General features: G+C 37.3%; 1 protein-coding gene across 1 annotated transcript in view; it reads left to right on the top strand.

The window, feature by feature from the left end:
- The window catches only part of LOC139742089 (kinase suppressor of Ras 2-like), a 93,635-nt gene that overhangs the window by 1,266 nt on the left and 66,056 nt on the right, over positions 1–26,313 (top strand). The window lies entirely within an intron of this gene.

Here is a 26,313-nt window from a genome sequence, read left to right as displayed (position 1 = left end):
AAGTTTATATTTCTGGACCACTTCATTATTTTTTAGACTGATTTCCCCACTTCACTCTTGATGTGTTTTCTCTTTTTCTCATCTTGACACAGATGTCCTGATCATATCGGACTCTAGGTTTTTTTTCTATTATAATTTGAGCAGAAACTATTTTCTTTTTGACAGCATTGAGGCCACGTTCGAGCTTTAAAAGAAACCAAAGCAAATTAATTCAAAGCATCGGCCTAGAGAGTATTACTGTACCATATCATGCCTGATTTGGAATGTTTATACTGTAAATGTGCTGTGCAGAGAAAGCATACAAGTGTATCTCATGTTATTTTTAGAGGTCACACGTTTTGTGTAGCAACAGGGTTACGGCAACTGGCACTTTTTCGCTACTTACTACATAATGTACAGTGGTAGTGTCCTGAACAAAGAGAATTAACACAAATAATTACTGAATTAATCAGTGTTAGTAGCCATGATAATATCATGAGCATACAATGTACATGCTCGGGCAGGATTCTAACCTAAGACCTGATCTCTGGACAAGACGTCTGCCTGTCCAGAGATGTACGTTGATATTATTGTAGGGCAGTTTGTTAATCAATTACAATAAAAAACGTCTCGACATTCTCCTCATGCCAACTTACTTCTGGTACAGTTAAATGGTACACTTTTAGAGCATAGCGGAAGTGGTCCACTTTTGGCTCGGTATGCACGGTAGTGTATGCACAGGAGCATTCAAGTGCTCCTCTGGTGCGGGTATATTGAGGAATAATATGCTTCAAATAGGAATCTGAATCTGTTTTTCTTGCAAACTTGCTCTATAGACTCCGTAATAAATATAAAAATGTAAATTAGTATCAAAGAGTGTAGCAGTTTACGCATTGAAACTGTCATCACACAGCTGTGTTCAATTCAAATGGACAAAGGGAGATGGAGTGGAGGAGGGACCATGTCTGCAAAGTTTTTCCATTCAGTAGATGTGTGACATGATCTTTGACCTTTGCATGTATTTTAGTCATCTTGACTCTACACTGGAGGAATAAATTGTCTTTATTTGTGTGGTTTTTTTTTAGTTGCTGCTGTTTTGTAGAAGATGTACAATGTACAAGATGGCCATAACATGTAGCAGGTGAAGTGTTAATAAACATGGGCAAGAAATGAAAGTGAAAGAGTAAATTGACTATACATGCATTGATGTGTGCCTTTTATATACACAGCTGTATTATATGAATAATTGAGTAAAAACTACAAATGTATGGTTTGTTGGGACTACTGTAATTAAATGATGTTGTTTAGTTGGTAAACATTGTTAATGCAGATTCTCAGCAAGTTTAAATTCACAACGATCTTTCAGTGAAGGTACTATGTGTACACTGTACATTGTAGTCTCTAGTGTTTTTGCATCATTGTCATTACGATTATTATTGTTGGATAGAAATTCAGAGTCCTCAAACAATGAAAGAGGGAAAATTGCCAAGAAAATGTCAGGTTTTGACAGTTGGCTAACACAGCAAGGTACACCGTAGATGCAAAGTGAACATTTTCTGGGCAGCATACAGCTGTACTTCTTTCGTGTTACTGCAGGAAATGCACGGTGAGTGTTGAAAAGGCAATACCTGAATGTGTCGTAAAAGTCATAAGAACAGCTAATACCTGTCATATTAAACTCATACATTGTTATACTCTTGTATATAAAAGGAACCAAGCTGAAGTCAGCATGTTGTCTTTCACTTCAGACCAGAATTTTGTGCTATACCCATCAAGTACTCCATGTGTTCTGTAGAACAGTGCAGTTCATTGTCTTAGATCAGGAACTGTACTAGATCTGATACATTTAATGACATTTTCCAGCTCTTCAAGCTACACCATACAGTGTAAATCTTTTTTGCAAACTGTTTTCTTCTTCTTCTTCAGATTGCACATCTAGACTTGAACTCTCATAAGATAATCTTATCTATCTATGCAGTATGCTGGTAGACATTGCTTCATTTTCTTTTTCTTTTTTCATTTTCATAGAGTAAATGATCGTGTAAGAATATTGACCTCTCTTCTGGAATCCATCCAGTGTCATAAACCAGGGTCCTGTAGTGATTAAAGGTACATGTACTGTATTATGATATTTGGTTACAAACAGTGGTAAACTGTGGCATCGAGCCGAAATCGTGAAAGCTCATTGTCTGTTACTGCAGTGGGTTTTATAGTTGCTCCTAAGTTTCCATTGTAAAAAGTCTGTAAGGCAAGAGTAACCTTGAAAACAGGTCATACAAATCTAGGTCTCAGAGTTCCTGAACTTGGCAGTATAATTTAAGCATTAACTGGAACTGTACCTGCTTTCTCCAAGTCATTATTTTTATTTGCAAAAACCTCATAATTTTTGTTACAAATTGATGAAAAGGTTGTACCATATTTAAAAGAAAAGAAGATATTATTGAACTTGTTTTATGTTAGCTGTAGCTGCAAATTCACATTTATATAAACCATTATTTTGGTTGGAAAATAGGTCAAAACATTTGAACAAGCACGTGCATCGTGTTACACGTGTAATACCGTGTACTATATGGTGTAGACTCCAGAGGGTTATTCACAGGAAAAGACAAGGTGTGCAGTGTACATTACAATCAGATATGTTTTCTGGTACACATGTGTGTTCTGTTTTTCTTTCCCAGATTTTTTTTCTTTTTTTTTAATTGGATGAGTTCACATTATAAATCATACCATCTGTAGTCTACAGAAAGTCCCTTCATTATTTTATTTCTTCTCTGTAGGTTTTCCTTTACTAGTGAAAGTCAATATCAGAATACATACGAATTATTACGATGTACACTGTAATATTGTATACAATTGTAAATGTATACATATACATTTACAATTGTAATTCCTCATTATCCCTTTGCGGCACACACACAAAAAAGACTTGTTTCGCACTGCATTTCCTTCCATTCCAGACCCCTTGTTATAAATACAAAGTAGTGTTCTAGTAAATATTGTCAAATTTGAAGCTTCTCACAATACTGTTTTATTCTAAAGGAGATAGTAATTAATGTGTATAGATGGGGGGAAAAAAAGAAGATAAACATGGCAGCCGAATTGCTTTCAATCTGTATTTTGTTTGAACTGTAAATCACACTCATAATCGCTGGTCCCAGACAACCAAGTTAATGTTGACAATCAAGAATGTAATACAAAACCAAGCTTTCATTTCATTTCTTGTAATCTGCCACCACCCCTATGACTGAGAATTGACAATTGCTTCATTAATGTTATCTATGCTCTAAAATAGTGGTTTTGGTAAGACTGATGTTACTGCATGGAGAATACAAGGTGTAGCTTTTTTCTTGTCTGTGTGTGTGTGTGTATGTGTGTGTGTGTGGGGGGGGGGGTTAGTGACAAACAGAGGACATTGACCTTATTACACTGCTATCAAACTTTCACATCTTCAGTGAGCTTGCTAAACAGTCACAATAAATGGTGTACATGTACCTTGTTCAGAATGCAAACTCAAGCCTATCCTGCTATTCAAATGCTGGAGCCATTTGGATTTACTGAATACAAATTGCAATGTACAATATGCTGTATACAATTTATTTTATCTGTTTGCATGCATTTTTTTTTAGTATGATATTTCACAAATAGGAACTTAGAAGACTAAGTACATTGTACTTGCCTTTGTATGCCACAAGAATAGGGCGGTCATCCGTTGTAAGTTGTAAGGTGACATACATGTACAGTACAGTTCCAGTACGGGAGTATGACTATGAACAAAGACAGGTGAACACATAAATGATGCACATCTTCATGAACATTCTGTGTGTCAAGAGTCAATATCAGACACTTCTCCGTTGTGTGTGTGTTTTGTTGTTGTTGTTGTTGCTTCTAATATCTACTATTGATATTATGCAATATTTGAAGAACTGTGTGATTCACCCCAGAGAGATTCACATCACAAGGTTCATGCACCACAAATAATTGAAACAGAGTGCAAGCATCTACTTTTCAGTCCTTATGTATTGAGCCAGGACCACTAAGCATCATGTTCAGGCAAGGTTTATGCCAAATATACATTGTACAAAACTCCTGCCCCACAAATAACATCATGAATGAAGGTTAAAACATCAGAATAACATTACCAAATTACATCTAGACAAGATGGCATTTATACATTTTTCTTTTTTCTGAGTGACAATAATTGCAGTCTTTGCATCAAAAACAAGATGATAGTACAGTGTAGTTACCTGGTTGTTGCATAGCTACTGTCACAGTAACTGCAATTATTGATAGGTTGTACATTGTAATTGTGATGAGTGACTTTTTATTAGCCACAGTACAAAGTGTAGTTTGATTTCCACGACAAAACCAAACAAATAAGTTTTTATGTATGTAGATGGCGTGCAGTCAGGTTGTCTTTCAATGCAAAATTATACATTTTACACAAACAATTATGGAGGAGAACCATTATCTGACTTCAAATTAAGGGCTTGGGGGTTATTTGAGATCTCTGCTTATTAATGTACCCTTGATTCAAGAGAAGGTGTTCTCTTCTGTATAGAGTGTTTCATGGAATGAATGTACTTTTATGGTAGTGTCATTCTTTCAAAGTCTAAACTAATATACAGAAAATGAAAATAGAAATAAGACTTCCGAGAGGGAGAATTACACAGAGAGAACAAAGATACAAGTTTGTGAATTCACTGTAGTCCCACATACTGATACTGGTGTATGTCCTGCACCAATGCTAACTTGGCTGGCTAATGAGGAAAGAGTGATGAAACAGGGAAATGTTATCTTTGTCAACATAATGGGTTGAGGTATCAAATACACATATTATAGTACAGGGACTACATACTTTGTAGTTTTCATCTGTTACTTGATGTTGTTAACAATGATGTATACGTAAAGTGTACTGTACACAGATGTAGGGAATAATCCTTAACATGAATAATGGTATTGTAAGTGTATTGTTTTGTGATGACTGTATACAGTTAAGTGAAATTTGCAGTAGACTGTATTTCCCCCTCCTCTCACCTTTCCCCCCCCCCCTTGTCACTGAGAGTCTCTATGTTTTGATATCAAGTTAAAGACTGAGGATTATTCTGTCTGAAATTTGCCTCTGAACCGTGAATAGTTGGGTTGGGTGAGCTGTTTGTCAGGTGTCGTTCATATTGCCCTGCTGTGCATGCAACACCGTGCACTCAATAGTGCCCCTGAGTGGAGAATGTAGGTTGGGTGGAAGGGTGGTCTGTGTCACAGCATTATGCCCGTACTACTGTGCACTAACTGGGCTCAGCCTGTATGTCTACCAAACCAGGAAGTGAGAGCAGTAACCTCCTCTTGCCAATCAGGCTCAATTATCAGCTCTCTAGCCAGCACCTTCCTGTGTGCTACATGTATAAGGGCTGGCTGATACACGCCAGCACCGAGCTTGTCACATGGTCGCACACCTCACCCGTAAAGTCATTTTCATACAAAATAATTGATAATAAAATTATGTTTTATGTGTTTAGTCACAGTAGGCTGAGATATTCTGCTGTGTATATTTCATTTCATAATAATTTTATGCATAACAATTTATTTTTGTAATTGTTTGTTTAACTGGGGATGTCAGAAACAGAAAAGAGCAGTATATGTACAAAGATTAAAGAGATTGTCTAAATGTGCACTCTTAACATGGCTTCAGAAATGAAAATATTATGATGATTGATGATGATTGATCACTGTATTGTCCACAATGGAAATTCTCTGTACATTGGATATTACAACAAAATAAACATCAAATACTTGTACATTACAAGTACAGATACACCAGAGACATATCGCAGAATGCAACTGAACTAACTCATATTTAGCATACAATATTGCATACACCAACAACATGATACTGTACACATTAACCTGATATTTACAACTATTAAACAGAAACTATCAACATACAACTGTACTTTTATACAATTATTCAACTCATAATGCGAGCTAAAATGAGCATGTGAAGGGTTCATCAAATAAAAGGGAAAATCAGGAGAATGTAGCCTTACAAACAGCATAAATGTGTTTCAACAGAATTGTTATAACTGTGTATAAATTATATAATGGGCTTTAAAGTTTGTGGAGCATGATTGATGGAGAGGTGGAGATCCAGAGTTGCTTGTACAAGGTTTGTAATTGATCATAAATCTCTAATGTTTTATGAAACACTTCAAAGAACAAAGTAGTCTTTAGAATTTACCTAGACGAAAGCTTAATTGTCTCTGTAAATCACAGGCATGTTGTTAGGTAACCATGGACTACGTAGTATACAAAAGAAGGGAACAATGATTTTGATGGACAGCTACTCTATACAGTTTGGAGATTCAACATTCATGGACTTGAGCCTATCTTGAAATGGGATGCTATTTGTTTTATAGCTTGGCCATGTACAGTGCACATACAATTGTACATGCACTGTACATGTTAAAGAAGCAATAAAGTGCAAGGGAAAATGAGTGCATGAAGTGTTCTGTCTTGTTTTGCAACCATACTGAAAGAAAACGATATACTTAGTAGTATTATACTTTATCCTTGGTGGTGATGACCTGTTGGATACACTCCACTGAAAGATAACCGCTCAAACATCGTTCAGGGCTATGAAGCTATTGAAGGTAATAAAATGTGCAAGATCAACATGGTAAGCAGCCATCCACACTTGCAGATGACAACTGAATTGATATGGGAATGGATGATTCACGAATGATATGCAAAGCATTTCCAGAAATTGTACTCAGCTTTATGATTTTTGTGTTTGCTGGCTTTATGACATTCCATGCCTTGGTACACAAAGACAAACTTCTAGTCATAGTTTTACTTTTAGGCATGCTTCTTGTGTTACTTGCAATACAGTGAACACTGTTTATATACAGTAGTCAGATTTTATGCATGCTTTTTTCACAAAAGTTGCCCTCAACAACAACGCAACGTGCTGGAGGCTTGCCCTACCTAGCAGCAACTTACTGAATTTCTGCCTATGGAACTTAATTGGAGGGAGCAGGTGAATAAAATGCTCCTTTACTAGGCTGTAGGAAAAAAAAAAAAAACAAACAGCCATAGATTGTACTACAGTACATTACAGAAATGGTCTGTTGTAAAGGTCGATAGTCATGATCTTGCCGTATTGATGGCATGTATTCATGACCAGTGTTGGCTTTGTGATCCTCGACTGTTTATCAGTCAGCATTGACAAAGGACTGGCAGGAGACTTCAACAACAACCCAAATAGAATGCACATGAACGCTCATGCTAGTGCTATTTTGATATTCATGACATTGGTATGCGAGTTATGCAGAGCTCACAAACATGTATTGATCTGAGATCACTTTTGTAGCAGAAGCAATGGTTGCTGGTGAGAAGGGTAGCACAGTACTTTCAGTTTAATTGTCAAACTTGCGTGTGAACTCCCAACTTCATCCAGGGCAGCTGAACATGATGGTACTCTAAAATAGCATAGCTGCATGTAGATTGCAAGATATCAACATTTATAAGCCTGTATGAACGAAAGAATTGCAATGACCTTCTAGACTTCATTGGCAGAAAATGAGACATGAATACTGAGCATTGTACACCTGCTGACCTCATCTGAACTTTGATACACTATGCAGAAATACAATTTCAAGATGGTCAATTGTTTTATAGACACTTGTATACAATAAGGAGAATCCATTGGCTGAAATTGAATGGGAAACTGTAAAAAACATTTTCAGTGGCATCAATATTTGGTGTCCTGTACCTACTCAAAATTGCCTTGAATTTGAAGATGTATCAAGTCAGGTATATGTCAACAAGTTGTGGCTTTAGTGTAGGTATGGAGGAGGAAAGAAAAATGCAGCCGAGGATAGAATAGAATGGAGAGACAGGCGACATTATGTCAAGTGAAAGACTACATAAATGACCAATAAAGAAGCGGTGGCACTGTTGCTGAGCCTACCAGAGCAAATGTGAATAGACTAGTTAACGAGGTGAAATACAGTGAGTCACGATGAATCGGCCCAGTGTTTACCTCTGTACGCAATCACCCTGTGCGCACAAGAAAACACAATGACATCAGGCATTAGGCCCTCGTATTGTGCTCGTGTCTGTCGCTTACACTTGGCGATGCAGTATGTGGTATTGCAATACGGTCATGTGGGTTTGAGTGGCGCTGCTGGCTTGCGGAGTTGGTATTTAAAAACTCCCAATGTGCCCATATACTGTGCTCTTGCGTGTGTGTGTGTGTCTGTGTGTTTGTGTACAGGCAGTAGCACCACTATAGCTAGCTCCAACTTTGATGTATTATACTCGTATGCCAGTAGCCCCTGGGAAATGCAAGACTGCCAGTGCCCCTACTGTAGTACGCAATTCATAATGGTAGGCAAAGTCAGCGGGTATATATGATGTGATATCTGTATCATTTCAGGCTGTGACTAAGGGACGAGTCACGGCTAAAAACAGACACTCCAACCTGCCTGCCTGTATATCATGAGCCAACATTACACCACCACTTCTTGTGGCCTTGGATGGCTGTGCCACTGAATACTAGAGCCTCTAAATTATTGGTCATGCTGATGCCACCTCAAAAGGGCACCCAAACACACTGCCAAGCAACCCAACAGCCTGAAATATACTTCAAATCCGGTTATCCGATGTGTTCTCAATCAAAATTTCAAACCTAACGCTATGATTTTGATAATTCAGATATCATCAGGTGTGTCTGTGGCATACATGTACATCTCGGTGTTTTATAAAGCAGATACATACTGTACAGTGTGCCAAGACTTGCTTGTTCCTTGTATGATGTATAGAATTATGTTTTGGGGGGAATGGCACTGTGAAATTATGATTTTGTAATTAGTTCATTGTGTAATCATAATCTAAAGTTTTACCACTAGAGGGGATTTGTGGGTTGGAAAGATATTACAATCTAGTCACTGCAAATATGCCTGTTGGGATAGCAGGTTTTGTCCACAGATACAATGTAGTTTGTATAAATCATGTGCAGTACCTGTGCATGTATATTGCACAAGTACTTGCAAAATTTCTTGATACACTGTACAAAACTGTACTGACCAAAATCTCCTTTCCTTTTCCATTTGTTGTCAAAATGAAAATAAAACAAAAATGAAAACAAATATTGCTCCTGATACAATTTGCAGATGGAGGCAAAACATGCAAACATGGACACACGTACAATGTACCTGAATGATGATAATAATGTAATGATATATTCTTATTCTACTGACAGAGTGCATTCCAAGAAAAAGTGATAGTTATCGGCACCTGGGGCTACAATGTACATTTTGTACATCTATGTATTTTGAATTCAATGAGCCATTCCTATTACTCACTATGAAATAGTATAGAACGTTGCAGGGGTGTTCGTTCGAATGTGTGAATTCAGTTTCCTGTATTCATCCACTTTTCTGTGGTATTCTATTCCATCCCATCAAGGATGGCAAGTGCTGGTATTACAGTATGCTGTGATCATTTCCTGCTACCGGTTTAATATCAGGCTGAAAGTTTGGCCTGGTCTCTTGAAATATACTGAGGGAGCTGTCTTCAAATCAAGGCTGTTGTGATGATTTTTTTTTTTTAATTATGTTAAAGGGAAATGCATTTTATTTCGCTTATTAGTGTTCTCTCAGGCTGAAAGAGAACAACAACAACAACAACAATTCGTAGGAATCAAGTTCACTTTCATACAGATAGTGCTTTCACATACTTAAATGCCAAATGCATTTATCTGGAGGTTGATGGTTAAATGTGCATTTTAACCTGGTATACGTTGTAAACATGTTTATGGATTTTAACCCAAATCAGCAGATATTCAGTCAGCATTTCCAATCAATCTGAGAAAGGAACATCATAAAAATTTTCTGTGTGCTTTGAAATTGTACTGAATTTCAGTGTAAAAATGATTTTGAACGTTGCTTGCGGGGCATTGATTCTGATGCACTTTCCATCATATGAGCTCATCTGCATGAGTTCGCAAAGTTCTATATTCCATAGGGGTATGCTATTAATGGAAGGAATCTCTCAAGTCAAACAGCTGAAAAGATATTACGCTCAGTGTGTATTGCCTTGATTCTATTACAGTTTGTCAGTAGTGATGAGATACTGTACAGTCAAGGTCTGGAAAGTTGTAGACTATGTACTCTCCTTGCGGTGTAAACATTCCCATCATAGCAAGCAGGCTGCAAGCATTCAAGCAGGCACACATAATATTTCGAGGCCCTTCCCGTACTACCAGTATGCCCTGTCATTGCCCACAGCTGTACATGCTATGTTTAGGTGCTGGCGCTTACAAATGTAAGTAGCCCTAGGTGTACCTGTGGCCAAAGAGGACAAGCTGTTTAATACCAGTGTACATTGGCCCATATATTTTAACAAATTATTTCGCTGCTTTAGCTTTCAGATGTAGTACACTGTATGCAATGAGCTGAGTGGTGTCATGGCTTTTAGTGTAAAGGCATGAATTTCATGGAAGATACATTTGGGGAAAAAGGGGGGGGGGGGGGAGGGGCTGATGAGCCAAAGTAGATTGGCATGGACAAAGCTGACAATACCTGCTGTTGTTCAAGGGCCTATTGTAGAGTAAAATACTGTAGCTACAACTGTACACCTTGTATACATACAAACCATGTGTACAATCTGTACACAGACAGAGTCCCATTTTGTGTAGAATGGTAGTTTCATTATATGTATGTGATGTACAAACTGTACTATGTGTGTCATTATGACACAGCCAAGTCTGATACAAGCAAGCATTGTTTTGTCACATTTGTGTTTGTTTTTCTCTGCAGTATACAGTTTATAGTTTATTTGTGAGCTGAAAGGGATGGCGGCATATTATTAGTCCTAGTTAATTTCAGCTGGTACTGTAGTTGTAGATAAAACTAGGTCAAACTGCAATATGTGGAATCTAGATAAAAACAAAAAACCAAACAGCCTTGAATCGAGTCTATGTGGCCCTAGTCTCCTTTTAATGGGTTACTTATTGTGATGTATGCAGCATGCCCTGCTTGGGACCTGAAGAAAGCAGGGCTGGGTACCCTGGATTGTACACATACCTTGTCCCATATGGCATACATAGTCCAGGTGCTTGGGCTCTACATAACTTGTCATTCCATCAGATGCTTGTTATATTAACAAGGTCACGACCCCTTTTGATGAATCTGCCTCAAAAGACAACGTGTGAACACCATGGCACCAGAGCATGTGGCAAGTGTAGCCAATGGGGCATTCACCGTTTTCATGACGAAATACTAAGCGAACTGTATTATCAACTGTGCTGTGTGGCTATATGAGATTTTGAATTGAAATAACAAAATACGAACAACATGTACTGATATCGTACATGCGTTCTACAACCTCATTAGCGAGCAATACGCCCACCATTTCCACGAAATCGAGCATACACCATAGCCAGTTTTGAATGCTGGATTATTGATGGAGATGGCAGCACAATGGATTCTGATGAAATAAGCAATTTGGATATGCTGGCAATAAAGGCCCTTTGGCCTTGTTGACATGCAATTTTAAAGTGCTTCTGCATTTTAGCTGATTAGGAAGACAAAATAAAGTGCTTTGGCTATGTTATGCAGCATGTGGGATTTTTAAAAGCATTTCATAGATTCTTATTACAGAGTGACTCATACGTAGTGAGTAAGACTTTGCATTGTCTGTCTTATCTTTGCTTGCAAGGAGAAGGTGACATTGTACCTGTTACAATATAATGTGTTGGTACGTGGAAGAAGTGAAATATTTTGTTGTCTTTGTTTCTACATCCCATTCTTAAGTTTTTAGCTAACTTTTGGAAGAAAAAACAATCAACTGAAAAAATAGCGTAATACTCTGGAGTTTGATATTACATAATAGCTTGTAACCACAATGAATGCATGCATACATTTATGTATAAGGTACATTTGTACATTTGTGAAATCAGTATTGTGTAATCAGTACCCAGGTATTGATTTACAGCAAAACATAACTTGAAATTCTTTGTTAAGATAATAAAAGTCAAATTTTCTGCTCTTGCTTTGTGTTCTCTTAATAACTGTTGGTGAGTGAATGTTTAGCTCATGAAGGCATAATTTGCTTCGAAATGTATTAAATTGAAATCTGATTGCCTTTTGTGACTGTTTGCTTTAGGCTTTGCTGCCAAACTCAGAGCCTTCTTGCCATTGGGGTATGGGAGATGAAGAATTAAAGGGATAGTGTAGTATTTGTGGAGATGAGGATTGGGCTTTAAACTTTTTGCGAGATACATTGTACCAAGAAACCTCCAATGAAATAGTACAGAGCATACCATTCTAAGAGTAATTGAAAGTTTATTTGATGAAAATTGGTTTTGGAATGGCTGAGATACATGTTGTATATCCAAAAATAAAGTAAAACGAAGCGATCGTAATAAAAGGTTGGTCCCACCTTTTATTAGGATTGCATTGTTTTGGACATCTCAGCCATTTCAAAACTAATTTTCATTGAATATAAACTTTGAATTCCGCTTGGAATTACATGCTCCTTCATATCATATAAGAGGTTTGTCATTATCTCACCAAAAAAAATGCTGAAAACCTGAAGTTAGTCTCAACCAAAACCATATGATCACAATAATGGTGGTGTGTTTGAGGAATGCACATGTGCATGTAATATCAGTGTCATGTGATCTTTGCAGAGGTGTTATAGGCTAAGACTGATATAGGTGCTGAAGCTTTATGTATCTCCTCTGAAATGGGTGATGGGGGGGGGGGGGGGAGAAGTACATGTACATGTATTGTCATAATGTCAAAAGTGCAGCGCAGGGGTGATGTGTAGTAATAAAATATCACTTCACATGCTACAATGGTAGATTGTTTTTTTGCCAGGTTTTTTGGCAAAGCTCTAAAACCCTCAATTGTTCCATTTCTTGTGACATTTATAGCACACATCAGTGCCAACACAAGGTGTACTGCAGTATGTCAACCATGTCATATTCTTGGTGAATAATGAGACTGGAAATGTCAGATCTTGTAGCGAACCTGTGCAACTGTATAGGACTGTCCCCTTTATTTGTAGAGTACACTGCACCTGTACACTCAACAATCACCTTTGGTTTCCATGACAGATTGCGTGTGATTTATCACAAATGAAATATTAAATTAACAAATTTCAGATGTTGAATTCTAAGAGACAGCCAGTCAGGTAGCCTACTTTGTAGCTGAATTTGCATGTACCTTTATAGATGCATGTAATTAGTGTTTATTTAGTCCTAAGACCCAGACTTTCAGGTAGTAATTTCTTTAAGATTCATGTGGAAATTGATGTATAGTTATTAAAATATTGAATATGTTTACATTAGCAAAGACTTTATTTCATAGAATTTTGGAAACTTCAGTCCTTCAGTCCTCTCTATTATAGATGAATTACTGTATCAATATTCAAACTTGTATTACATAGGCCTATTACAATATTTAGACAATTTCTTACATATATTACATTGTATGGATGTTTCTTTTCCTACAGCCTAGTATTGAAGCATTTCATTTACTTGTTCTCTACCTTTAAGTTCCATCTAGAATTTCCTTAGTTGTTGCAAGGTAGGGCAAGCTTTGTGGTTGCTAAGGGCAACGTTTGTGAACAAAGCATGCATAAAATCTGAATACATTACAGAACCAGTCTGTTGCGATTTACCTTTGGGAGCAGTTATTTCAAAAATGTTCAAGATGTCACATTTGATGCATATGAGTAGGTCTGTTGTACCACAAATCATCCTACCATAAAATATTTTCTCAATAAAGCTTAAAATATAAGGAGATATAAGTATTTTTCTTAATAAATCGTAGACGGTTTAATCTGGAAACATTTTTATTCTAACTATTGTTCACATTTTATATATTTAACAATATACTTAACATCGATTTTACTGATTCAAATTTTTACAGTGGTTGTTCTATCCCTAACTCATATTTTAGCACAATTTTATAGCACTAATGCTGGGTTTTTGTTTCATTTGCAAATGGTAAATTACGCCTTTAAAGTATGCATATAATGTCATGTGTCCCCCATTTGCTGAGTACATTTTAAAAAAAGCACCTTGCAATGAACAAGGTACAATGTACCATTAGTGTCACTGACACTGGCAGTGGGGTTGGGAAGGAAGAAACAAAAGGAGACTTTTGGAATGTTTGACATTCCAGAGATAACAGTGCCAACTCCTCATTGTGTCCCAGACAAGAGTCTCTTTCTCTCTCTCTCCCCCCCCCCCCCCTTTCTGTGAGCATGTGTGTGTGTGTGTGTGTGTGTGTGTGTGTGTCCCTCTATTTCTCTCTCTCTCTCTTTCTTTCTGTCTGTGGCTGCTGTGCTGTAATAAACTATGGGCCAGTAGCTTTACACATGTGTACAATGTACAATGTATGGTAGAAGCGTACAATAGGTGACAATGCAAAATATGCCAGCGTGGGAAAAACTGGGCCTGGTGTCCATTTGCCCGAGTGTCTTGGCAACATAACATACAGTACAAAGATGTGCCTTCACATGACTCGCCTACTGTACAAACCCATGTAGCTGATGTGAATTGGGAATGTTTTATTGAAGGTATTTCCTTCAAGCAAATTTTGGGGGACTTTTCCCAACAATGTGTGCTGCATGTGGAGAGCTTTTTATTTGAAAGTCAATCCAGTGGGATCATTATTTTTCTCCTTTGTTGTATCTGGAGAGTTTCTGCAGAGCTTCTCAATGAGATGTATTATTGTATAGTACAACTGTACACATGGAATGATTTTGATTGCACAATACAATACCTCATATTGCTTGTTTTATGTTACAAGTGTGTGAGATTCAATTTCAGAGTGATGTAGATTTCAATATGAAAGTAAATAACATATCTTGACTGTTGACGATCTTGCCATGCTGCCATGACTTGCCTCTTATTAGAAGCTTTAAAGGTAGGGGATACATGTACCTTTTACAGACCTCCCAAAATGCAGCAAAACATTAGATATGAACCTCAGGGGACTTGTTTAGGCCACTACTGAGAAATTTGGAAGTCAACAGTTATCTACAATTTGAATAATGCACAAAACTCAACTACTCAGTAGTTCTGTGTGTCAGCCACACTTTAGCCTTTTTGTTGCAGTCTTCTGTATTTTTTATCTGTAAACACAAATCTAAAAGTATAAGAGCTGATGTAATATAATAACAAATAGAGTGTGTGGCAAGAATGTAGATAGAAATGTTTGTAAGTTTTGATGAACTTTCTTCACAAAATATACATGATGGACACACATGCAGTGCATGGGTCTGCAAAGGTAGCCTAGTAGTGTACTGGAATTTACGGTGAGCCCCGAAAAAAATTCAATTCAAAATCTAACGATCAATAAAAAGGTACTAAATGTTACCTTCAACTTTCAATACTTTATGGGAGTTTCTAAAATGATACTCTCTTCAACATACCACTGTATTTATACAACTCTTCATTTGAGGCATGCAAATGGGATTCCCTACCTTTAATAGCGATATGAGACGACCCTAGTCACAGAAGTTTGTTCTGTCCCTGTTTCGGGGAGGGGGAGGGGGGATGGTATGGACGTGGGTGTCCCCGCCCTGCTTGGTAACCATCCAGGCACCCTGACCCTCCTGTGGAGATTAATAGGGGATTAGGTGGCTATTTGATGAAGTTTCTAAACCAAAGCTTGAGATTACTCCTTGCACATATGGTTAATACTACACTCAGTATATCTCAGTGTGTCCATGTACTTCAGTTCATGAGATCTATACTGTAGGTCATTCCAAGGTCTGTGCTATAATTGAAGGCAAAATTCACTAGCATGAGGGGAATTTGTTACAGAATAATTCAGTGACATTCTAGCAGCTGATCACTTCAAATTTGAGTGAAACCGAACAAATTATGGATTTCTTGACCTTCTGTTTGCCGTTAGAATACGTTGTTGTATTTGTCTGTACCTCAAGACCACAGTGCATCTTGCATAAAACCCACGCTGTATTCTGTATACAAACATACCAACATATTGTACACTGATCGATAAACTCCATTATTCTTGAGCAGTCACGAAGAAATTTGTTTTGTCTGTCTCTGACAATATGATTGAACGAAATCTGACGTCATACAAATGCATGGATATCTCTTTTGTAGTAAGAGAAAATATTCCTCCACAGAAAATGCGTAATTGGGTGATATTTCATGCGTGCAGCAGTCCCGTGGTGGGGATGGTTTTATCTCTATATCATTTTAGTCTTTGAGGACAGCTGCAATGTACTTTGAAATGCCCATTTGATTTAATCACATACAGACATTCAATAGCCATTGCCTTATTAGATTTGCTTATACACTACATGCACTTGTATGAATTGATCCGTATGTTTCTTCCATGTATTGTAAATCACTATAATTTCCTCTCATGAAAGCATTTTTGCTTTCAAAAGAAATGACTGGCATAGCCCAAGCACAGGTTGGTGCAAGTGTAAAGCTATTCTGTCCCAATGACCCGTCCCCAACAGGAAGTTGTAAGTTGCAATTCATTCTTTCCTGACTCCATAAGGCTTTGGAACTCTCTGCCAGAAGCCCTCATCAAATATACCTCTGCTGACAGTTTCAGGCAGGAAGGGGAATGCTGTTTTTTAGCTGCACTTAGTTTATTATGTAGTTATTTTATATGGCACTGTATACACCACACCAGACCCTCCAAACAGTGCGAAAATGCACCAGATGGTGGACTGCACTTACTCGGAAGAAGAAGAAGAATGTTGTGTGTATTCTCTCTTTCTGCTCCAGCACAAATGTTATCATTGTTACAGTGTAACTTGTTGGGAGATTAAAAAACCAGAGGTCTTCTCATGATGTGGCCGGACTTCCCCCTTTGATGGGTTATTAAAGGAAACCAAAACCCAAAGAGAAATGTGGATTGAGTGAAAGCAGAAACATTTAGTACAGCACATCAGTGAAAGTTTGAGGAAAATTGGACAATTAATGCAAAAGTTATGAATTTTTAAAGTTTTGGTGTTGGAACCGCTGGATGAGGAGACTACTAGAGATTATGACGTACAATAATGTGTGGACAACGATATAAAGAAAATATAAAGGGAATTCAACAAAAATTCATTTTTCACGAAAATTACACATTCCATCAACTTGATACTGACATATAGGGTAGCAATTATTCCCCCTGTTTTCTGAAAGCAGTTAGTCAAGTGCTCTTTCATTATGCTAGAAAAATGAATTTTTGAGGAGTAATTGATTATCACTGGGCAATTTTGTGAGAGGCCTTCTGCTTGTTGGAAGCAACCTTTGTAAGGAGTTTGTTATAAATCAAAATTTTGATGCAAAAAAAGAAAACCAACAACAAAAGATAAACTCTATTTTCATCTCTTTTTCCCCTCCAAAGTAAGGTCATCATCAGATCAAGAAAATTACATCTATTCAGTGGTACTGCGCTTGTTACATAACAAGAAATATTTTTTGAAGATATTATCAAGGTTATCACATATTTTATCTATTTCCTTTGTTTGTTTGTTTTTTTTAGCAAGTCCACTCTCACATATCTCAAATTGATGAAAATGGATTTTGATATTTTGATATTTTTGGAGGTGGGGGGGGGGGGGGAGTCTTCTGAAAGTACTGTTAGCATGTAGACCAGGATGCAGTGACCTTTTGTTCCTAACTGCAAGGCATTAGGAAATGATATTATCCCTCATCTGCAGAGAATGAAGAGGTATTGAATGTTATTTATATTACATTAAATAATGTGAATGTCAAACCCCTTCAAGTCTAGACTACATGACAAGGCCAAGGTAACAATTGGCAATGGCTACAGTAGGTGCAATGCAAATGAGATGCTTATTATGGAAGTACACATATAGTCTTGTGTCAAGACAGTAAACATAGTCTTACCTTAATTTGTCATGTTTGTAATCTGCTCTCCCCAGTTGCCTGTTTATTATTTATTGATATTGTTTATAGATTGAATAGATTAATAGTGCTGGTGATATCTTTTAATGATGGTAATAGTAATGTCAAGTGATAAAAGTAATGAGTATGTTGGAGGTAATTATGTAGAAGTACTGGTATTCATGATAATGATTACATGACTGTTATAGGATACGTTATTATGGTTATGTAGACTACTTTAAGTTATATATAGTTATATATAATTTTGTTATTATCATTAGGGGGGTTAGGGCATATCAGGGCAATTATTCCCCCCCCCCCCCCCCCAGCTAAATACTGGTTAGTGATAAGATTAGAGCAAAGATTAGGGTTAGGTTTAAGGTTAGAGTTTGGGTTAGGGTTAGGATTAGATTTAGGATTAGGATTAGGGTAGGGTTAGGGGGGGAAAATTACACAGGTGGTAATTGCCTTAGACCCGGGCTACTGGTGTACAAGGTTCCATTGACCCCTGCAGCCACCCCCCCCCCCCAAAAAAAAAAAATAATAAATAAATAAAAGTAACAACATTCTGTGGCCCCTGTAAAATATTGTCACTTCACGATAGAATTGCAATTTCAGAGCATACATGTAACTTTGTATTTCTTTTCCCAACATGCAACAATTGCTGAGAAAAAAAAACACACAAAAAACTACATGTTTGGAGATAGAGTTAGTGCTCCATATTTTTCGTGTACGATGAAATAGAACTTGAGCTGTGCACCGGCGCAGCGTTGTCGACACATTATCACAGAAATGAAATACAGCTGTAGTGCCGCCGCTGTTTGAGTTTTTACAGGAAAATGAGATCTTAATGGGAGAATTGGGGCATGCCATCAAATTAACATATTCCTCTTGGATTGTTCTGCTGGTATGTCAAAGTAGTGATGATTTCAGCCAAGATAAGGTCAGGTGATAAGAGGAGGAGAGCAAATTATCTGTCTCCTGAGAGAAAGAAGGAAGAAGGAGAGCAGCGAGTGAGATGAAAAGGCAAAAAAACAAGACGAGGGGAAAAAAGATGGTAAGCCCATTCACACTTACAGTAAAATTCCACATTATTTGAATTACCATGGTATTTTGTGAATGTGAATGCAAATATATTGGGAAATACATCTCAAAATACCATGGTAACTGGGTTGGTAATTTCATACTTTATGTGAAATATAGCATGCAAGCTTTGAGTGTAAATCGTGTTGTGAAGTGAAAGCCACCGCACTGTTGTGTATTTCTCACCTGACCTGACATGCTTTCCGTCTTTTGCCTTTAGGAGATGTGTGTATCATGCACTATGCTTACATTGTACCTCAGAGAGATGTACAAAAGGGCCAAGAAATACCATGGCATTTTGTGAATGAGAAGGATGCCAACTGAAATATAGCTGTTTCTATCACAGGAATTTCGACAGTGAGAAGGATACCAACTGAAATCGATGGTGTCCAATTGCCGTGGTATTTTGCCAATGAGAACGGTGACAACAAATTACTGTATGGATTATACTGTATATGCCATATATTTATCGAGTCTAAATTTTCGCGAATGGGGACTTCCCGACAATTTCGCGAGTGGTTAAATTCGCGATCGTGGAGTATTGAACTGAACGGAGAAATGTGCATACCAATACATCACATTCATATCGGGATCAGAGTCAATATTTTCGCGTGTCTTTAATTTCGCGAAAAGCACCTGACTCCCGAAATTCGCGAAAATAAAAACCTCGCGAAATATTTGGCGTTTACAGTATACCACGGTAAAGATTCCAGTGTGAATGCACCTGGTAAAAAGAGTAATATCTCTTCACTGTCCTTGCCCTTCCTCCGTGGGTGATATGATGATGAGAAGACTGCTGCATCATTTCTGCGCTGGGGTGGGTACTGGTAGACTTGCAACCTAGGCAGCGGCAGGTATAGTATGGCTACCCTGGATGTTGACAAGGGCAATCCCGTGTCTGTTTGTCAACTCTTTCATATACCAGTCTATGAGTGGTATTCAATCATGAATTCTGTTTTATGTTTTGTTAGTTAGTCTTGTTACCTATAAGATTATATTGTTATCATGTATCATTGTTATTATTTATAATATTTTCATATTTTTATATTATGTTTTTATTGACCTTTGAGAGTACAATTCTATGTTCCATTTCCCATCCCACCCCACCCTTATTTTAAAAAAAAAAGAATAATGAAAATTAGTCATTTGGCTAAAAATGACTTTGATCCAATAGCCAGTTCCAACAGGTAGGTTTTACATCTTCATGATCTGGATACAGTAAACATGGAAATGGAATACTTCAAAATGTAGAGATTTCAGCACAAGTTTTGTGCTTCCCAGAGTGAAAATCATGTTATACCCATGTTTCAATTGTACATTTGGTTTGCGTAATGCTGGCACTAGCAAACAAGCCATGAATATTAAGTGTGCGACATTTCCATTTTTCACTGTAAGTTGTGGACTCTTTGAATAATTGTAGAATCTCAAGTCCATTACAAAGTTCTTCACCTGACTCTCAAGTTTGAATGTGTTCAGGGACCCTCTCTATAAATATGTCTGCTTTCTAAGAACTGCCAAGATTAAAAAAAAAGAAAAAGAAAATAATTATCGTGCTAATGCAAGTAATGGTCAAAAGTATTATTACAAGGCAGAACTCATGTTGAAATTGGCAGATTTCAGAATATCACAGCAATTCCTTTTTGTGGTTGAGCCTTGTTTCTGTTCTTGCAGACATAAAGATCAAGATAAAATCAGATCTATCAGCTTTAGATCAAGATGAAACCAGAGCTATCAGCTTTCTTAGTTGTGAATTTAGAAGAAACCAAGAACACAGTTGTCCAAGGAAATTCCCTGATAAAATTCTGGGAAATCCCGGAGTTGCCAGAGCTTTGAGAGAGACAGAGAGAGAAAAAAAAAAGACATTGGCTTCACAGCCATGTCAAGGAACCTTCTTCCAGATGAGGAAGTCACTGCTAAGAAATTGGACGAATGAATTTGAAGAGAATCACCAAAATTCAAATGGAATTAGAGCAATGGCTGTAGGAAGTTAGACCACTTAATTAATGCCGATGAAGATGTCTAACTTGGCATCCCATGGGCATCTCAAGTTGGCCCATTTATGGGGTCACATGACTGTAATGTGTCTTAAGTGGTTTTTCCCTTTGTTGTTGACATGAATGAGGATTATCTCGCATTACACTCTTTGCTTCGTTTTCACTGAGGCATTTTCTTCAGAATTGGCAAGGTCAATCGAGAATAAACTGTTTTTGTACCGTTCACATGAGATGCAGTGATCATAATGTACAAAGTACCTTGACATTGCATACCATGTGATTTATCAAGACATTCATCTTCTTGCATTAATCATTTTGTGTTAAACAAAATCCCTCCAAAAGGAGCTGAATTCTGGGTCTTCTTTTGTTGTCGAATTGTTGTTGTTGTTGTTGTTGTTGTTGTTGTTGTTGTTGTTGTTGTTGTTGTTGTTGTTGTTGTTGTTGTTCCCGCCGACAACTTTCCCAAATGCCCATATGGGCAAATGCAAGAAGCATGATTTATAATCCCCAGCTCAAATTTTGCACAGATTTACAAATATGCCAATATTGATTACGTACATCAACTTTATCTCTTCTTTTTGTGTAAAGGATGTTGCATATTTTTGAAGATACACTTTATATCCCAAACCCAAATGAAAACTGTATAGAACATCTGCAGGAAAAGCTGGACCTACATGTACATGATCGTCGGTCACATGACCAAGACACCTTGTTTGTGGTATCTGTACGTACAGGATATTACATGTATCTCAGATGATGTAATGACATTACAACAGTCATACTGGCTATCTTTGGATTACAATTGTACGTCATGAGATTATGCAGTATATACAAGGGTATAATTATTTCTTTCTCTACAGGGTGCAAAATACCCATTTGCCCACTCTGTACATGACATGTACAGCTGTATGTACTTGGAGCAACTGAAATCCATTAAAATCTTCGGCTAGGAAATTGTGAATGCGCACTTGCCCGTTCAAAATGTGGGGGCCTTCCCCAAATGCCCATAATTGGGCAAATGCTAGAAACATGTTTTATACTTCCCTGCTCAAATTTAGTAGGTAAAAATATGCCAATATAAATGTAGACCGCCATATTCATATCTCTTCCTTTTTATGAAGGATGTAGCATGTCTTTGAAGATACTTGGTAAAAATCCCAAATTTTATAGGAATAGCAGCGTGGTCCACAAATAGTTGGACACTCAAGAATGATCAGCACATTTCTCTGCTTCCCAAATTTGAGCCGTTGGTGTCAAATGGTATACTTTGGTGCACTTTGGTGTCAGATACACATAATGTTAGAGTTCTTACACTTTACACTGCATTGGAAATTTGGGAAGTGACACCAGAAATCATGATTCTAATATATGACACCAAAAAATGACACCAGAAATCTAAACATCTCAGGTGAACAAGGGCAGTGTGTGGCTCCTTACAAACTTTGTACATGTAACTAGGCTATGTTTGGATTCACAATATGAAATACACCACAATGCATTTCACGGTGTATTTGGATTCAAATTATGAAATACCGCTTTTTCACTGTCAGTGTAAGTGCACCTACTGATCTTGATTATCACAGATTAAAAGTAAGCCAACTTCCATACTTCAACTTCTAGGGGAGCCCCAAGGAAGTGAATTTTGGTTAAGGTTGGTTGGGACACTCCTGTAATTTGCTAACGTTGAATTATCTTGAAGTTTAAACTCATCGTTTGTAAAACCTAGTACATGCCATGCCATCATTAGCAAAACACTCTATTGCAAACCTATAGCAGCAGATAAGGCAGAGTGGCACAAAGTATTGAAAAAAAAATTGCATCAAAGCAAATATTACACACAAAAGTTGAATAATACTATAATATTGTTAAAGGACAAGTTCACCCTCATAAACATAAGGATTGAGAGAATGTAGCAATATTAGGAGAACACGTCATTGAAAGTTTGAGGAAAATCGGACAACCCGTTCAAAAGTTATGAATTTTTGAAGTTTTTGTGTAGTAACCGCTGGATGAGAAGACTACTGCAGTGTATGAATAACTTAGATGTCACATGCGTACAACAATATAAGGAAATTGAGAATTTCACAAAATTCCATATTTTGAAAAAAGTACATATTCCCTTGACTCGTTACCGACATATGTTAGGGGTAATATTATTCCCCCTGCTTTTAGAAAGAGACAAGTCAAGTGCTCTTTTGTTATGCGAAAAAAGTGAAAATATGTTGAATTTTCTTTACATTTTCTTTATCCTGTTGTACGCATATGACTCACAAGCTGTAGTAGTCTCCTCATCCAGCGGTTCCAACACAAAAATTTTGAAAATTCATAACTTTTGCATCGATTGTCCAATTTTCCTCAAACTTTCACTGATGTGTTCTACTAATATTGTTGCATTTTCTCAATCCTTATGTTTATGAAGGTGAACTTGTCCTTTAATATCAATACTAGCAATATTACACACACAAAAAAAAAGAGAAAAAAAAATTGTTTTGAGATACATGAATTGCCATGATGCACACGTGATCAGTTGCTATCAGTTTATTGGCATATTCTTCAAATCTGATGTATGATCAAGTGTGTCATAGAAGGACCTCTGTTTTATCAGTGGCAGTTTTCTTTTATATAAAGTTTGGTTGTACATGTTGTATAGAAAGGGGTTGACAGTGTTACCTGAATGTACCGCGGTATGCAAATTAAAAGAAAAGCGTTGTGTGGACATTGTAGACAACACCCAAAAATATAGGCATTCAATATTGTATCTCGGACTGCAGATTGTGGACGAGGATATTATTATTTGTTTCATTACATTTAAGACATCATTTCATAGCTTACTATGTCTGAAATGATAGTTCAAAGCAAGAAAAAGAGAAGGAGAAAAGAGATGGGTGGGAATTGGATCGTGAAAAGCTGGATTCTGCTGGCCCTACATGTGCATGTAGATGTTAGTATTACAAATTATCACTCTCTCCAACATTCACTGCTCGGAAAGAGATCAGAATATTGCCTACACTGTACTGCGCTATACTGCACACCAGTTGAGTAGACACAGGTTATTCACTGTCTTGCGTGACGACTTTTCTTTCTTTTTCCCTACCCCCACTCGATTTAAATTTAGCTACCTTCATCCTATAAATAGAGCCACAAATACCTGGGCTGCTGATGTATCTGCTGCTCCCTCCCTCGTGTGCTTCTTCCAGGGGCTTGTAGGTAGCAGCCGAAGGCCTCAAGGTCTCTCGTTGACACACACACACACACACAACACACACGCACAAGCACACAAGCACACACATGGAGCAGACTGGTTTGACAGTTGTCATGTTTTTGTTTTTGTTCCTGTTTTTGTTTTTGTTTATCAAACAAGTCATGAGCATTTGATGCCTCTGCATACTGACATGTCCTATTATACAGCAGCACCAGAGCCATGTTATTTTTCATACAATGAGCAACCCTCACACATTCATGAAATTAATGGCACCACTTTATAGTTTTTGCTGTCAAGGATATACAATGAACACCATTCTGTCCAGATGATATGACGATGTATACAGTGTAGTCTGTTTGTGTTTTCTTTCTGTTTGTCTGTCTTTAACACACCCACCTGTATTGATGAACAGACCTTGCAATTAAAGGAACTGTGTGAAATAGTTGTCAGTGTTAGACATCATTTGGTTCATTTTATGCCATTCTTGTGAGAGATGATGCTTAGAATATTTGTGAGTGTGATGTTGTGCTATGCATTTTCGTTAAAGGCATTATTTACCATTTGCAGATCGATAAAACAAAAATCCAGCTTTAGTGACTTCAAAATAGTTCTAAAATGTGAGTTAGGGATAATAACAACCAATGTAAAAATGTTACTCAGTATAGTCAGTGTTGAATATTGTTAGATAAACAAAATGTAAACAATAGTTACAATAAATTGTTTCTAGACTAAACCATTTACAGTTATGGTTTATTGAGAAAAATAGTGATATCTCCTAATATTTTAGGCTTTATTGCAAAATTTATATATGGTAGGATGTTTTGTGATCCAACTAACCTATAGATATGCATCAAATGTGATAAAACTCAAACATTTTTTAAATCACTGCTCCCAGTGGTAAACAGTACATGCCGTACCTTTAAAGGACAAGTCTTGTGACTTGTTTTGTTTTATTTTTCTAATTCACGTGAATTTTATGTGATCAATCTGATAGCACTGGTCGTTAATTCAGTCATTCTACTCACTCAAATTTTTACTGACTGGTTCAGTTCTGTTTTAATGGTACTAACCCTTGATAGCCTTCTGCTTGTGTACAATAATACTTGTAAACCAGCAATAACATCTGAAGCTCTACAATGTAACACATGCATACATTATATGTACTTGTAATCAGCAGCCACGATGAACGTAATGATGACCAGTTATCTTGTCTAGTTGGAAGAAAGAAAGAAAAAGTAATTGCTACTTGTGTATGATATACTTTTGCCACATACTGCTTGCCATAGCCACTGATGTAAAAACAGTGTTGAAACCTGGACCTATGTATAAGTGTATCTTTTTCAGAATAACACTGACCCAGTTGTAGCTGTGTGTGTGTATCCATCTGTGGGAGTGTCTGCACACACACACACACACACACACACACACACACACACACACACACACACACACACACACACACTGTAATGGTTGTGATCAAGCTGTCATTACAGAGCTCGCCCAGCAGTGAGTTCACAGTCTGAAGCAGCTCAAGGTTTCCTGGGAATGAAAAGTAGATCAAATTGAGCCAGATTTGGTCAAAAGCTGCACAAAATATGCGCACAGACCTCGTGTGAAGCCATCATAGAATGCATGGATTCATATCTCACTGGCAACAGCCATGAACAGTTTTAAGCAACAATGACAACAAAAACGACAAAAACAACTTACGTTGTACTTACATAAGTACCATGGAAGTATATAGGCATACTGGTTTAATAGTATCTGATACAAGGCAGAGTTAATGAAGATCTGGTGCCTAGGTAGGCAGGTAGGCCTACACAATTCTAATGTATTCTTGCTGTAAAATAGCATTACGGCGCACAAGTTTAAAGACATTTAATGGCAAGTTTCCAACCAATGCCTAGAAAGGTGTTACACAACTGTAGCCTTGTTGGCTTGACTCTCCTACATTTGATCACCAGGCACTCAAAAGCTACAGCAGCAAAAGTTGCCAGCTTGCACTGCAGGAGTCCCTTTATGCAATACTGGCGCTGTATGATAATGTGGCATCCACGTATGTAGAACAAAACAAAACAAAGGTAAAACACTGTTGACAATATGTGCTATCTGGATGTTTTCCTGGTAATATGTAGAACAAAACAAAACAAAACAAAACA

Source organism: Diadema antillarum, unplaced genomic scaffold (assembly GCF_040938485.1).
Source record: "Diadema antillarum isolate AM-2024a unplaced genomic scaffold, OU_Dant_1.0 scf00000032, whole genome shotgun sequence".
Lineage (NCBI taxonomy): Eukaryota > Metazoa > Echinodermata > Echinoidea > Diadematoida > Diadematidae > Diadema > Diadema antillarum.
The sequence above is the reverse complement of the archived record's forward strand: the minus strand, read 5'-3'. Positions and strand labels throughout refer to the sequence as shown.